The sequence below is a fragment of the Rattus rattus genome, chromosome 7 (genome assembly GCF_011064425.1).
Source record: "Rattus rattus isolate New Zealand chromosome 7, Rrattus_CSIRO_v1, whole genome shotgun sequence".
NCBI lineage: Eukaryota > Metazoa > Chordata > Mammalia > Rodentia > Muridae > Rattus > Rattus rattus.
The window spans coordinates 11,391,497-11,406,225 of record NC_046160.1 but is presented as its reverse complement, the minus strand read 5'-3'; the positions used below and the strand labels follow the sequence as shown (position 1 = coordinate 11,406,225).

Below are 14,729 nucleotides of genomic sequence, written 5' to 3'. Positions count from 1 at the left end.
TGCACACACATGCACACACACACACATGCATACGTACACATACACAGGCACACTCACATGCACACACACACACAAACATTCCAGCTTGTCTAGATAATGACATGACAAGTGTTCACCAAATGTGCAATGACTTGCCTTTCCAGGGTCTTTCACACTACCTGAGTGCTCAGTCCCTGCCATGGTTGGGTTAGTATAAGGTGCTGAATCACTGGTTGCTTTGCTGTTTTGACTTGACCTCACATTAGACTCAACAAAGAAGTTATTATTTGAACTTGGTTTGCAATGGTGTGGAATCTGCACCGTGATTGCTCCATCTTTTAAGTGGCTTCCGACATACACATTAATTCTCCAAGATTTCTTGACTGTGCAAGGGAACCGGTTTATCTGACTTGGCATCGAGCTGCTGTTGTCTAGGTGATCGGCGAAAATGCCACAAAACGTTACAGTACAGCACCTTCAGGAATTTGAGACTTGTCGGTGTGCTCTGGAGAAAATACCTCACCCATTTCTCAGAAGATTTACAAAAGCTAACTTTTCCAGAAAAGAATCGGGGTTTGCTTCAGAGTAAGAACCTCAGTACAGGAATCCGTGTTTGTCTGCTTCTTGTTACTCTCCAGTTAGTGACCTCTTATTTAGAAGCTCTGCTCCCAGGCCCTTGGCTACTCACGCTTCCCTGTCAGAACAGTCTCCGGAGGGCATTCACAGGGCAGAAACTCGGTTTTAACTCTTCCACTTCCTCTTTGTCTTGCTGTATCACAGGTTCTCAGGACTCTCTGCGAGCTGATCGCATGAGAGATTTCAACTTCACAGATCGACATATACTGATGGCTTGTGTAGACTCACATATAGTACCCCTTCGCTGGGCAATACCTCTGTGTTTTGTTAAGGATTTGGTCAGAATTCCTTCACTCAAATGAGTAACTCTCATACTAATGGTTTCAGATTCTATGTCGGTCAATGGATCAACGCTTTGTTTTACCAGACTCAAACGACTTATTATAAATGATGCCTTAGCTCTCTGCCACAGAAATAGTTTCCTTGCTTCACTTGTCAGTCAGGATGTTCCCTTCCTTCTTTGAAAACTGAGTAGGAAGTGAGGATGTATGTTATCCAAACCTTTTTCTACCTTGCCACATTCTGGACTAGAAGGACCAAGAACTGAGGGACCAAAGGACAGGTGCAAATGCGAGTGCAAAGCAGTCAGAGTCCAAACAGAGTTGCCAGGGAAGAGAGCAGTGAGTTCTATTGATTCAAGCCACTCTCTGCTTATGTTCTAAGCTCCTCCACGAACGCATAGCCGTAAGCACTTACCCAGGAAGTGGGCTGTCTGAGTTGCACACAACTACTCCATGGTTAGTTTAAAGTTTCAACACGATGCACATGCACACATGAGAGGCTAGAGGTTGCAGGAAAGAGAGAGGAAGAATGGAGAAGGGGAAAGAGAGCAATGGCTGGGGGGGGAGAAAAGGAGGGAGGGAGGGAGAGAGAGAGAGAGAATGGAAAATAATCCTACTGCATTTAATGAGGCCCCACTGGACTAGTCCTGAGTTTAAATCAAAATCCCTAAGGCAAAAGCTGAACGCTCACATTTCCCGAGTCTGGTCTATCCCAATGGACGGAAAACACCTGACATCTACTTCCCCTACATTTAAGAGACATCTCCCGGGAGCCAGAACCATTTTGTTCAGAGGGGAGAGTGGGAACGGGTAGTGCTGTAACCCACTGGCCTGGTTAGCCTTAGTCGCCACTGAGAATGAGAGCTGGAGAGGCAGACAGTTAAAGGAGCAGAGGGAAACCAGACAGCACCCTGCAATCTAGAGAAAGTCAGGGAAGATACTTGCCACAAGAGGGAGCAGTAGAATTTGGATGGATAGGAGGTTACTGGCTAAATGTTCTTACTGGGGCAAGTACCTCATCCTGAGTTTACAGTAGACATTGGATCACAACGTGTGGTTGGTACCGGACGATGGTGAAGCACGGCGAAGCACAAGGCACACGCCCCTAAGTGGTGGAGAGTGGCACATGGACCACTCAATTTTTAACAAAAGCAACAATCGAAAGAAACATATATACAACAGCTCAAGAATATGAAATGTGTAACCTGATGTAACAGCTTCTTCTCTAAATGTTTCCAGTCCAGTTTGGTCTTTGCTGAGACCTATTCTTGCTTCTTTCCTGCATAGCGTTCCCCCTCTACCTAGAGCATCCAGGAGAAAAGACTGGCCTGGCTGAATGGCAGCAGTGAAAATGACACACTTAAGTCGAAAACTATGACAGCCACAGTCACAAACAAAGTACTTTCTTCACACTGCTGTGTCTTTTTTTTTTAAAAATTCTATCCATCCCCTTTTTAAAGGAGGAATGCAATTTATAGAAACTGCAGAGTTCTTCTCGTCATTTATTCGGTCCAAGACACAGATTAAGTACTAAGAGGGAAGGAACCATGCGTTTACTTTGCAAGATAAATAAAAGTCTATTTTTGTCGATAAAAAAACATGTTAAATATAGCTCGCTAGCAAAGGCCGACACTCTCCTCAATGTATTTTATTGTTTCAAAGCACATCGAGCTTGAAGGAGCAACTGTGGTAGTTCCTGCACCACAGCCCTCGGGGTCTCCCTCACCTTCCTTTCTTATTTTTATTTAGAGTTACAGCACTCACAGCATTGTACTCTTTCCTTCCCCATCAGAGTCAACAGAATTTCCAGCTACCTCTTAACCTAAACCCAAGTTGATACGACGGAAAATCACACAAGCAGTGAGGTCTGCAGACACATAAAGGAGCATGAAGCACGGCCTATCTGTGCCTTTAGTTCACTACTTTTCTTCCCAGCCCTGGCAAGCAGTACCCAAGACAAGAGTAGAGAAGGCTAAATCATCCGGAGGACACCTAACATCCTTTGCTACCTCTGGCCAGCTCCGCAGTGAATGATAGCTTATCAGGGTTCATCTTTTTTCATTTTTCTCTCTCACTCTTTTTCTAGGAACTAAATTCATTTTTTTTAAATAAAACACAACAGCCATTTTGAAAGGGTGGGGGGAGATCAGGCTTCTCTTTATAGGGGAGATCTTAATTAAAGTACCCAGAAATCCAAAGGCAACACTTTATCAAAGCAGGCAGAATTTGTAGAATGAAAATGGTTTAGGAAAGCCCGTCTCGGGAAAGCAGTGGGTCCTTCCCTGCTGCTAGCTCCCCCACAGAACCCTAAAGAGGAGCAGCCGGCTCCTTCCTTCCTTCTGCCTTCACACCCGGCTAACCTCTGCAAATTAAGCAAGTTTAGCAAACCCAGAGAGCAAAATCCCAGTAACACAGGGTTTAAAAGAGGAACCTAAAGGCATACATCCTTCTTCCGGCTTTCTGTTCTTATAACGAATGAAGAATCTAGATTCTTTCCCCCCACCTTTTTTTTTTTTCCTGCAGAAAAGGTCTAAGACAGGAGGTGTGTGTGGTGCGTACACTTGTATGTGTACGTGTGTGTGTGTGTGTGTGTGTGGGTGTGTGTGTGTGTGTTAGCGGGGCGTACTTTCAGGATTTCCTCCAGCTTGTCCCCTTTCCACACTCCCCCACAGTTCCCTTGAGAAGTCTTGGCCCAGCAGGTCCTGGGTTGTCGATGTTCAGCCGCTCCTATTAGATGTACGCAGGCAATCTTTTGAAGCAGATCTGATCAGAAATCCCCGCCTCCTCAGCTGCTGGCTCCCTGACCAGGATGCCTGAACTGTCTTTAGCTCATCTGTCATTTTCTTTAAGGCTTCTTCCACTACACCTCCCACTGATATCCTTTTTTTTTTCTTTTTTTCCCCCTCATTTTAGTCTTTACACCTCCAGCAGGACAAAGTTTGTGTTGTTTTATTCACAACCACTAGTGGCTGACTAGCAGAGAGCGCCTTTCAGGGAGCCAGGCTAAGGGGGGGTTAAAACCATACCTAGCACAAAAGCATGACTTTCTGCCCATGATTACAGACAGCCTGCGTATTGCTCTCTCCCAGAAACGCTTTGTTAAATTGGACCACTGCTGCTCTTGACTCGAGCACTGGCACTTTATTTGGGGAGGGAAGTAGGAAATACAAGCAAGTCATTCACCAGACAGAGACAGAATCTATGGGTCTACATGGAAGGGTTAGTGTGTATGGGTTGGGGGGGGGTTGCAAGCACGCACATATGTTGTATTTTTTTAAGGCATCTCCAGGACGGATTTGGTTTCTCTGCTTCTCCTGCTGTAAGACCTCCCTCTTCCTTGAGAAGGAGGAGCCAAGAAAGAGATCCTTGCATCTTAGAACACAGGCCATTTCCCCAAGAGCCAGCACATCCTCACTGTCAAATAATGCGACTGTGAAGTTCCCTTTGAATCTCTGGGAAAAGACGCCTGGGTGTGCAGAATCCGCAACACACGCCAAGGCATGGTGCCCAGGCGCTGGGAGCCTACAGCCCACTCCCCTTCTCATTTCTCCCTCCTCTTTCTCCGCTACCCAGCCACACCTCCTTCCTCTCTGCAGTCCGCCCCTAGTAGCACCCAGCGCCCGCCAGAAGAGGTGGCTCACAAGTGGAGCCTTAGGGAAGACCCCAGGGATTACCAGGAAGAAGGGTGACCCACCGTGAGAGGAACGCAATGAATGGAGGTGCCTGGTTTCCCAGCAGCGCTTCTTGTTTTCCGGGTGGACTTAGCTCTTTGCGCCCTGAATCCTCGCAGCCCAGCCAGCACTGTCCAGGGTGCAGCATCCCCCCTCCCCCCAGCAACCCTTTCTTTCTCAGGCAATCTGCACTGGCAGGCGGGGACCCTCACGCCCAGAACCAACAGCCTGAGCAATTTCACTCTCAGAGAAGCACGGACACACAGAAAATGTGCAGGCGCGCACACGCTCACACACGCGCGCACACACACAGACACACAGACACACACACACACAGACACACACACACACACACACACACACACGCACACACACACAATCCAGAACCAGTCTTTTGCCTTAAACCAAGGGAATCGCTGCCTAGGGAACCGCGAAGAGAGCAGTTCCTGTCTCCCCAATGTCTCTGCCTGCCGGGGACCAGCTCCTACCTGGGCTGAGCCTTGTGGATGGATCCCCTTCCCCGGTCCTGAAAGCTGCCGGGAGATCCGGCGCGCTCACTCCCTTTTGAGACAGCTCGCGATCAGGAAGAGGTCGCTCCCATCCTCTGCTGGAAGCACAAAGCCGGCGGCAGCCCCTGACTCCGGAGCAGCGCCCGGCGCGAGCAGCGGCGGCGGCGGCGGCGGCGGCGGCGGCAGCAGGCAGCAGTGCGCGCGGGCGGGGAGGCAGCGGGCCGGCGGGCTGGGAGGGCCAGGGGCCGGGCGCGGCGCGCGCTGCGCTCCTCCCTCGCTCCCTCCTCCCTCCGCACCCCGCCCGCTCGCCCGCCCGCAGCCTCGCACTGGCTCGCACGAGCCCAGCCCGCCGCCTCCTTCGGTCTCCCGCCTCCCCAGACCCCGAGCGCTACCCTCGGGTGCTTTTGCGGGAGCAAGAGCCGGGCGGGAAGCGGTGGCAACCACCGGGTCTCCTCTGCTCCACCAGTGGCAGGATTTCCCCGGCAGTGGGGCCCCCCGCAGTGCGTACAAACCGCACCAGCCAGCGCTCTCTTCCGCACCCCAACAGGCGCAGACCAGTGCGCTGCAACTTTTCTTTTGAACGTCGCTAGACTGATCCATAGACAACCCCCCCACGCCAAACACACACCCCAACTCGCCTACTCCTTCCTTACCCCGGAATTTGCTACTCCAGATTCATCTTTCTTCCTCCACATTCTAGTCCTGTACTAACGCAGAGGGACTTTATACAGCAAAGGGAATCTGGGGATGTATCGCCGATTTTTTTTTAAATCCTTACTCTGTGTTCCACCTTCATATCTAAATAAGAAGAAATATATCCTAGCTACTAGATTCGCGGATCAAATCCAGACTGGGGCAGGGGTTTCCCCAGCGGAGATCTCTGAAAGAATCCAGTTGTTGCTATTTCCCTCACACCTTGCTGCTTACAAGGGAATAAAGACCTAGAGGCCCTTTAGTGTGGATGGTGTGCGGCTTTTAGACAGGAGTAAAAAAAAAAAAAAAAAAAAAAAAAAAAAACTGAGCATTAAGACTGAGTCAGGAAAGACCTAATGCAGCAATCGACGAACCATTCATTGTCTTTTCCAAGAGAAGCCTTACCATCGCCAATACATCACTTCCCCATAATTAATAAAGGAGCATTGCAGCAGGCCCTCGCTCCCAAGACAACTCATTCATCCTTACAAATCCTTAATGACTTGGCAGGATGAAAGGCTAGACCCACTGTGGAGCTCGGTGGCTCCCAAACCTGGCTGCCCATCAGACACACCTGGGGATTCAGACTCGAATGTTGTAGGTGCTGTAGAAGCTGCTGCAGACTCTGAAGCGGAAGTTCTCAAGCAGAGCTCCAAGTTTGTGCTTTTAAAGCACTGCTTGCTAGTGGCCCTTGAGTAGGATGTCTGGGACAGCTCTATGATGGAGACAGAAGAGAGAGCTGCAACCCAGGCACTTGGGAGTTCAAGCCCTTCAGTAAAGTTCTCCCCTCAGATTTAAAGCGCAGGTCTGACTGTCAGGCTTTAAACAAGGGCAGATTAGGGCCCAGGAACCAGTCTCAGTTTGCAGCAAAGAAGTAGGGTGGGATAAGAGGGCCTTTGCCTGGACACAGGTCAAGGATTCTTAATCCCTGACTGCCCCTCAGATTTGCATGGGAGGGTTATAAATCCCAGCGAGTAGGCCACACCCTAGACTAGTGAATTCGCAACCTCTGGGGTGGAGCCCAGGCATCAGTGATTGGTATTTAGGTCCCCTGGTCCTTTCCAAAGCTGGAACTGGGGGTAAGGATGGGGTATAAGAATAGGAGCTCTAAACTAGTGTGCTTTCAATATCAGTATCGTGTGGGTGTGAATCTCCTGGTGATTCCCTTTCTTGTCCAGAGTAGGGCCTCCTCCATTTCTAGCAAAGTTCGTCATGGCAACCCTCTGCAGGAGGACTTCACTTTATACAGCACACATGTGCGGAACCAGCTCTAACTGCCTCTTGTGCTGAAATTCCCAGGAATCCTTCCCACCGAAGAACAGTTTCCATTCTTTGCTGGGCCCAGAGTCTTTCCTGGAAGCCCTGCTGCCATCCATGGAGACTTCAGTTAGACTCCACAGACTACAGACACATGAGGTGGCACAGTAGATTCCCCATCACTCAGCTAGAGTATATCCTCTGCTAAAAACTGCTACAGAGCCGGGGTTCCAGGGAAAGTGAGAGCCAGCTATTTGGTTCACAGTCTAGGAAAGGGACTTCTAGAGAAATTGAGAAGAGTGGCTGCTTCTAAATGGCATGAAGAGAAGCTTGTAGCTAAAGACTCCACTCACTTCATGGGGAGGAAAGGATAGGTAGGTAATAAGAACGAGAGTGAAAGAATGAAATAGAAATGTGAGTGAATTATATTCCATTGGGAAGATCCTGTGGCAGGTGTGGCTCTTGTGGACCGCCTAGCAAACACTCCCCAATTTTCTTGAAAGTGTAAGCCCTAAGTCCATCTTGTCGGCACCAGAAAAGGTCTTTACTCTTCTCTACTTGAAATTGACAGGTTAATTTTGATTCTTGAAGAAAACTTATATAATGCATCCCACCTACTTTTTATCTATAATCAAGAAGCAGCCCCATGCCTAGTTGATTTGGTAACCATTTTGATTCAGCTCAGCATCTGAGCCTCTAATCTTCTTTGTCTTCCATTTCTCATTAGAGACAACTTTATAATGGTTCCAGTGCCCCAAGGCAATTTAAACCTTTTGCTCCCTACCTCCTAAATGTCATACATGACTGGATTTTTATTGCAAGAATTATCAAGGTCTACATCACAGGCACAAGGCTGTGGGAGACGGCGGCTGTACTTAAGGAACTAGTGTGGCTGCTGCAGGCTAGAGATCCAGAAATAAGAAAAAAACAATGTACCTAAGGAGGTTGGAATTTCCATTCCAATAACAAAAGCACTTCCTAATGGCCATCTCTCTCACATATGGATGGCTGTGTTCACCTCTTTGAACTTGGGGTTTCCCAAATGAGTCTCTACTATGTTACTAACTAAAAGAGTGTGGTACAACCACTTAGGGAATTGCATAGGATTGTTATAAGGGTTGATGCATCCTAAGGTTTTCATGAGTCATTTCCTAGAAAACCTTGGTTGGAGTCTTCAGCAAATTCATTACAGAACCAGTGTGGGTAACTTGAATTCAATTCCAGCTTTGTGTTCAGTCTTCAGAAGGATAGGACAAAGAGTTGCCCATTTAAAATTGTTATATTTAGTGCTGTGTTGAAACCCACAATGGATTTTATCATAGAAAAAAATAAACAAGTACTGTATTATGGTTTTTTTTTTCCTTTTCACCTAGATTCCCTGGGCCAGAAGTACCATGGTTCTTTTCCATTGCTTGAATCCTCCTTAAGCCTGTTAGCTAAGTCTTGATCATCTCAGTCTCATTTCCACTTTGCCAGCCTTAGACACTTACTACATTCTGCTCCTTCTTAAGCTCAGGCTCATAGGGATTTCTGCATAAGGAAAAGGTTCTGCAGTACACCAGACTGTCCAGACCAGGGAGGGCACAGTGGCTCACTCCCCCTGTCTTAGAACCTCAGGTAACCAGAGGACCTCATTTTGGTCTTTAGGTCTTCTTTGCTGCTGATTGAAACCAGAACTCTTTGCTTTAGGGATGACTGTGGAAACTCTTTGTTGACATTCAGTGCCGTCGGTCTTTGTCTGTTGTGTCTTATTCTTGCAGTTGAACGCAGCTGTGTTCTGACCTGAAGAATACCAGTCTAATAATGGTTCCAGTCTCATAATGGACTGTGTTGGTGCGTGCAAAGCTTCACAGAGTATGAACAGCTTTCCTGATGGACTGGTAGAACGAATCCTCCCTCCTGTGCTCTGTCATCTAGGGATCATCCACTTCCTTTGGTGGGACAATGAAGGTGTCGCTGGTTTAAGAGCACCAGGGGCCTGCAATTCTACAGTTGAGAAACCTTTATTCAAAGGTTAGACTTACCCAACAGTTTCATTTTTCACTTTTGCCTTGCACCACACCAAGGAAACACCTAGTTCATATTCTACAATGTTACCAATGGTAACCCAAAGACAGAATCATTGTTTGAGCAGAAAAGAACAAATCTCTGGTTAAGATCCAGTGCTTGGGAGTCAGAATTCATGCCTCATGTCCATAACTCTCTTCTGGCTCTGTGACCTTTGGAAGCTTCTTAATTTCTAGAATGCCATATCTTTGTTACAGAAACCAGAGCGATGGAGTCTCCCTCAGAAAGTTGTAGGAAGGATAAAACGCATATCATATGCTTCATTTACTGATCAAATACTGTTCTTATTGTTGGGAGTGAATTGCTATCAAAAATCATTGTCACATCAATAAAAAAGTTAACAATAATTTCTACTCATGCCATTTTATTAACGGTAACAGCTATGTTGGGCTTCTTGTTGCACAGATTTCTGTACAATGAGCGAACCAGGGAAGGTAGGCTTCCCCGTTAGGGACTCGCTTTCTTTTTGCTCTAACAATTGAGAGAAGACACTTGAATGCTATAATTTTGTAAGGACTCTCTGTGGCTATATTCCTTGATGATATTCTTTTGCTTTCACAGTCGCAAGTCAACTGGATCTCATCGGTATTAAAATTGGGATTTCCAAAGACAGCCATTTGAAACATATCTGAATACGGCCATGACTTGGTTGCTGACATTAATGACATCCAAGGACACTTTATCTGCAGGACAAGAACAACTTTCTTCACTGAGTTTGTACAGATACTCTGCAACGTGCACTCGAAGACCCTTCACCATAGGAGTAAAGATGAGGCCCTTGTGATGCTCTGTACCAGGGAGCTGCTTCCCACAGTTTGCTTCTGAAGTCCTGTCCCTGAGAGATTACACATGAGCTATCTTAATAAATCTCCTTCATGATGTGCCATCCATGATGCATGACTCCCGTACTGCAGTTTCAATTGCCGGCTGCTACTTAGAGAATGGCCAGTGTTTTAGAGCTTACCGCAATCCGACATAGCTGCTGCCTTCCAAGGTAAAAACAGCAAAGAGACTTGAAAGCCGAGTAGAATGGACCTGGGGCTGTCTTCATTCACAGTGTTATCAATGCAGGCTCTGCTGCCAATGGAAGAAGTGTTTGGAAAACAAACACATGTGTTCTCATCTCTTTATGAACGCAGACTCATGCTATGTGATCTAAGGACATGATGACCATGAGCAAACAGAGTTCAGAAGCTCTAATCTATCTCCCCCCAACCCCCGTCTCAATTCGACTCTGCCACAGGAACACATGAGTGTCTGGAAATGCACGTCTAAGTGAATGTTAAGTCACTGGAGCAGGCACTGAGAATATTTGCCATCTATAATTTAATTTTATATGAGATCATTATGAATTAGTCAGAAAAGCTATGATTACTCCTATTTTACAGATCAAGAAGGAAAACACACAAAGGGTTTTCTTTTTCCCCTGAGCTTGACTATCAGATGCATTATCTGGTTAATGAGGAAAAGAAATAACTACTGAACGTAAGGCTGTACCACCGAACGTTGTCTTCTTCTGGTCAGAGGTCACATCTGCACACTCTATATAAGGGGCTTCTCTTACTGGGGGATACTTTGTTTTTATTTTAGATTCTCTTGGTAGTTAGAACTCAGTCAGGGCTAAAAGAGCATTGGCCTAGTTTAAGTATAGACGTATGCAAATGGCCCCATGCACCTAGCACAGCATGTTTTCCACTGTGTGTCTCTACTGAATATTGATTCTTAACCATATAAAAGCAGAAATGCCTCTTGGAAATTTAAACAAGTATGTGTGTATTTTCTATCTTTTCTGTTTTTAGGAGACAGGGGTGGAGACTGTGATTCACCTTACAAAGAATTGCAGATTGGAATATTCTTTCAGGAAAGCCCAACACATTAATAGAGGACTGTGGAATATTTATTCCACTCCCAGGATCTCCAAAAGTTTTCTTGCGCACTACAGATAAATTAATGCAGTGGACACTGTTTACTGCAAGGGGGCTGGGCTATATGGAAACAGAGCTGATTTTACTTGTAAGGTAACTCAACCCTTTGGCCCCTATCCAGTGCAAATTGCAACTTAATTCCAATGACTTTCTTGTCCCTTAAGTATGATCCTAGTTAGCAAGTGACATAGTCACCATCTCCACACCCACAGCCCTGGCTGGCCACCTGCTCTGTGATGACAGACAGATTGTCTGTTGACTCTACAGGAGGCTGAACCACATGGAGATGGCAATCTGACTCAGCTGCAGGCTTGAGCCTGTAACCCGACGCTCTGTCTGTTACCTCAGGAACCACTGATAAGCCGTCATTTGGTCCGCTATATAAATTCTCTTACTTTGTCTGCTAACGCACGTTAGTTTGGGCAATTATTTATACATGTTAAGCTTGAGGTGTTCTTGCTGTTTTTAGAATCCAGGCACTTGTGATCACTCTGTGGCACTCAAGGTCATCCAACAATTCATTAAAGGGGAAAAGCTGGGAGGAGCGGAGAAAAGCAAATCCCATTTCATGGCTATTTTATGTGCTTTTAAACTTTATTATATTCACTGTGTGTCTGCGGGTGTACATGTGCCGGAGTGTGCATGTGGGGTCAAGGTCGAACAACATTCAGGAATCAGTTTGCTCCTTCACTGTGAATGTCTTGGGGCTCGAATTCATATCCTTAGTCTTGGTGGCAACTACGTTAACCCAATGAGCTGTTCTGCGGGCCCCCAATCTTTCATGTCTTAGACACAACAAATATTTATGAAGACATATTATGGGCCAGGCACTTTAGGTACTGAAGAAATAGCAGGAAAACTCGAGTAAAATTCCTATTCCATTCTAGTGTTGACAAAGAACAAAGTGGAACAAAATTAGGAAATGGACACGTCTTAGGTGTCACGTTAAACAATCAAGGAAAGCAATAAAATAAAAAATAGTGCAATACAGAGAGGTTAGTGAGTAGGTGCTAAGTTGAGTGGCCATTTAAAAAAGACGGCCTATCATCGATTCTACCACCAACTTCTCAAGCTCCCAAACGGTGAGATGATGCAGCCTAATATTTTGTCTGTTAATTTATTTCTTCTGTTAATTTATTTCTACTCTGCATTGATGTTCTTTCAGGCCCACCTCAGGGACAGAGATCTTCGTTAGGGCAGAAGCACGGATATGCAAATACACCTTTGCATTCACATTGTAGTCACAGTATACATACCTGAAATTCATAGCAAAAAGACAGACTGGCTGTCTCCAGGGGCTCCATATAAAATGATTACATTCCTGCCAAGTTAGACTCACTGCAAACTCCTATGTGCCCCGTTGGCTTTCTTTAGTGAGTATCATCTAATTGTCGCACACAGTACCAGCTTGATATCAGTGAACTGTCCATGTAGGTTCTTGTCACATGGTCAACAGCTCTGGCCATGAAGGAAAACCTGCTATGTCAGCTAATGTTGGGTCAGAGCTGTTTTCACAGGCACCATTTCTCCTTTCTCCCTGTTTCTCTTTTCCTGCATTCTTGTCTTCAATCACATAATTCCCAGCACACTTACAGACATAAGAATGCACACATATACAGGCGTACGCACATAAACACACCACGTGCACATACTTCATACAAATGTACACACTTTTATAAAAACACACAACTGTGAATATTTTTGGTCCTCAGCTATGACCAAATATTCAGTTATTGAAAAGTCACAGTATCAACAGCTGCAAATTTACATTGAAATACAAGCTAGCTACTTAATTTTCATCTTTATTTAACATCATGGTATGGTCTTCTGTTAAGGTTTTATATATTTAGTTTCAATTCTAATCAATGGCTCATAATCTAAAACAGACTAGGAGGCCCCAATGCATATTCTCTGTATCAAGGCATAAAATAGATCATTGATTAATTCTGTTTCTTTTGGAAGTTTTAAAATACTTTTTAAATTTTGTGTAAAAAAATGCAGAAGCCTTGGATGTAGAAATTGCTCAAGAAAAGGCAGAAAATAGAAAATTATTCAGTGCTTCAATATATAAATACCTGACTCAGGTGATTAATATGTAAGTACAGACTCAATAAATTATGCCAAAGGAAGGGCCATCCAAACCATGGCAGTGGAGTGGAAGTGACCAGAGTTTTAAGCCATTCTGGAAAAAAGAGGTGGTAAGTGATCACTCAATCCAGAGTCATGGGCTAAGTTCTATGATCGTTAAAAAGTTCATTCCTGACCTTTAGGAGCTTAGAGCTTATCTCATAGGTAGAAGAGACTCCTGGGTTCTGAAGTAGGTGCTATAATTGTGAACTTACACCTTGACTGTGTGTTGGACGTTAGTTAAACATCTCATGACCACGGATAATGAGATGATTTTTAAAAAAGGCACAAATCGAAGACTGTAACTATTTTTTTTTTCTGACTCAACTGTTGGCAGAATCCCATTACCTCCCAGACCAATATTTCCCCAACGTCATGTTTTCATTTCGAAGAAAATGATTCTGGACAGTTACAGACAAGACACACGTGATTTCTAAAATGCTGTAAGACTAGGGAACATACCCCCCTTTTAATACCATCATCCCGGGGTGGGGGTGTAGGTGAAAGCCTGCCCTCTCAGGCAGAAGCTATGTCATCAATGAGATGACGAATGGTATTAATAAAACTCAGACAGACTCTGGGTTGGCTTTATGAGTGTGTTTAAGTTCTCTGCCAATGACCTACCCCTTTGTCTTCGAACAGTAGTAGACTTATGGTCCTCTTTTCTGTGCCCTTGCGTTTTGAAGAGGGCAATGTAAGGATATTTGGTCTTCCTCCTATGATGTAGAACCAAGCGGATCTTGCCAGCGGTGAAAAGATCATTTCCCATCCGCTACACATTTCAATCCAGTATGTGGACTGAAATGTAAATGGAGCTCAGGTGGGTGAAATACGTACTTATGCAAGTGTCTTACTTCTAACGCCAACTGACTTGCCATTACTTTAGTCTCAACCAGTGAAACCCGAACAAAGCAGCAGCATTCAATCAAATCATCATCTGTCTGTCCACAGGAGGTCATTGTTTTGCTAAGAGCTGTCTTAGTTCTTAGATAACAGGATCAAAGGCAAAATCTCTTAATATGATTTTCTATGCTTGTTTTAACATCTCTGGCACGTTTTTAATATGATACCATCTAAAAAAGCCTATAGCTTCATCATCATGAAACAAGTGGTGTTCATATAATGCTGCTTATAAAACTTATTGTAAAATATGTTAATAAATGAAAAGTGCACGTTAGATTTTCACAGGATTGTCCTCTTATTTAAGGTAACCTTTAATTTGTATTTAAATAAGTGTATCCATTAATATTAATCGGTTAAAACTCTCTTCAATCCAATTTCTATCAAGTAATTTAAATATGTAAAAGTTTTCTTCGTGCATGTATTAATTACTTTTCTTTGACTGTGATAAAATATTATGACCAAGGAGACTTAAGAATAAGTTTACTTTGGGTTACAGGGCTGTGGCAGCAGCGAGATATGTCAGCAGGCAGGCACAGTGTCAGGGAAAGGATACATTTATAACCACCAACAGGACACAGAGAGTGAACAGGAGTATCCGAGGACTTCTAACTAGCGAAGACTTCCGGCGGTGTCGGTGTCCTACTTCCTCCAACTTTGAGTAGTCTCACTAAGTGGGGATCA

At 45.0% G+C, this 14,729-nt stretch overlaps 1 protein-coding gene across 5 annotated transcripts in view; it reads right to left on the bottom strand.

Annotated features, from left to right (window-relative positions):
- Slc8a1 (solute carrier family 8 member A1) overlaps positions 1–14,729 on the bottom strand; it is a 336,986-nt gene that overhangs the window by 274,288 nt on the left and 47,969 nt on the right. For 4 of the 5 annotated variants that reach the window (XM_032908797.1, XM_032908801.1, XM_032908800.1 and 1 more), the window contains exon 1: positions 5,056–5,239. The exons of the other annotated variant lie outside the window; for it this stretch is intronic. The gene's annotated coding sequence lies outside the window, so the exon portion shown is untranslated. Of the gene's footprint in view, positions 1–5,055; positions 5,240–14,729 lie in introns of those variants that run through there. 5 annotated transcript variants of the gene reach the window in all.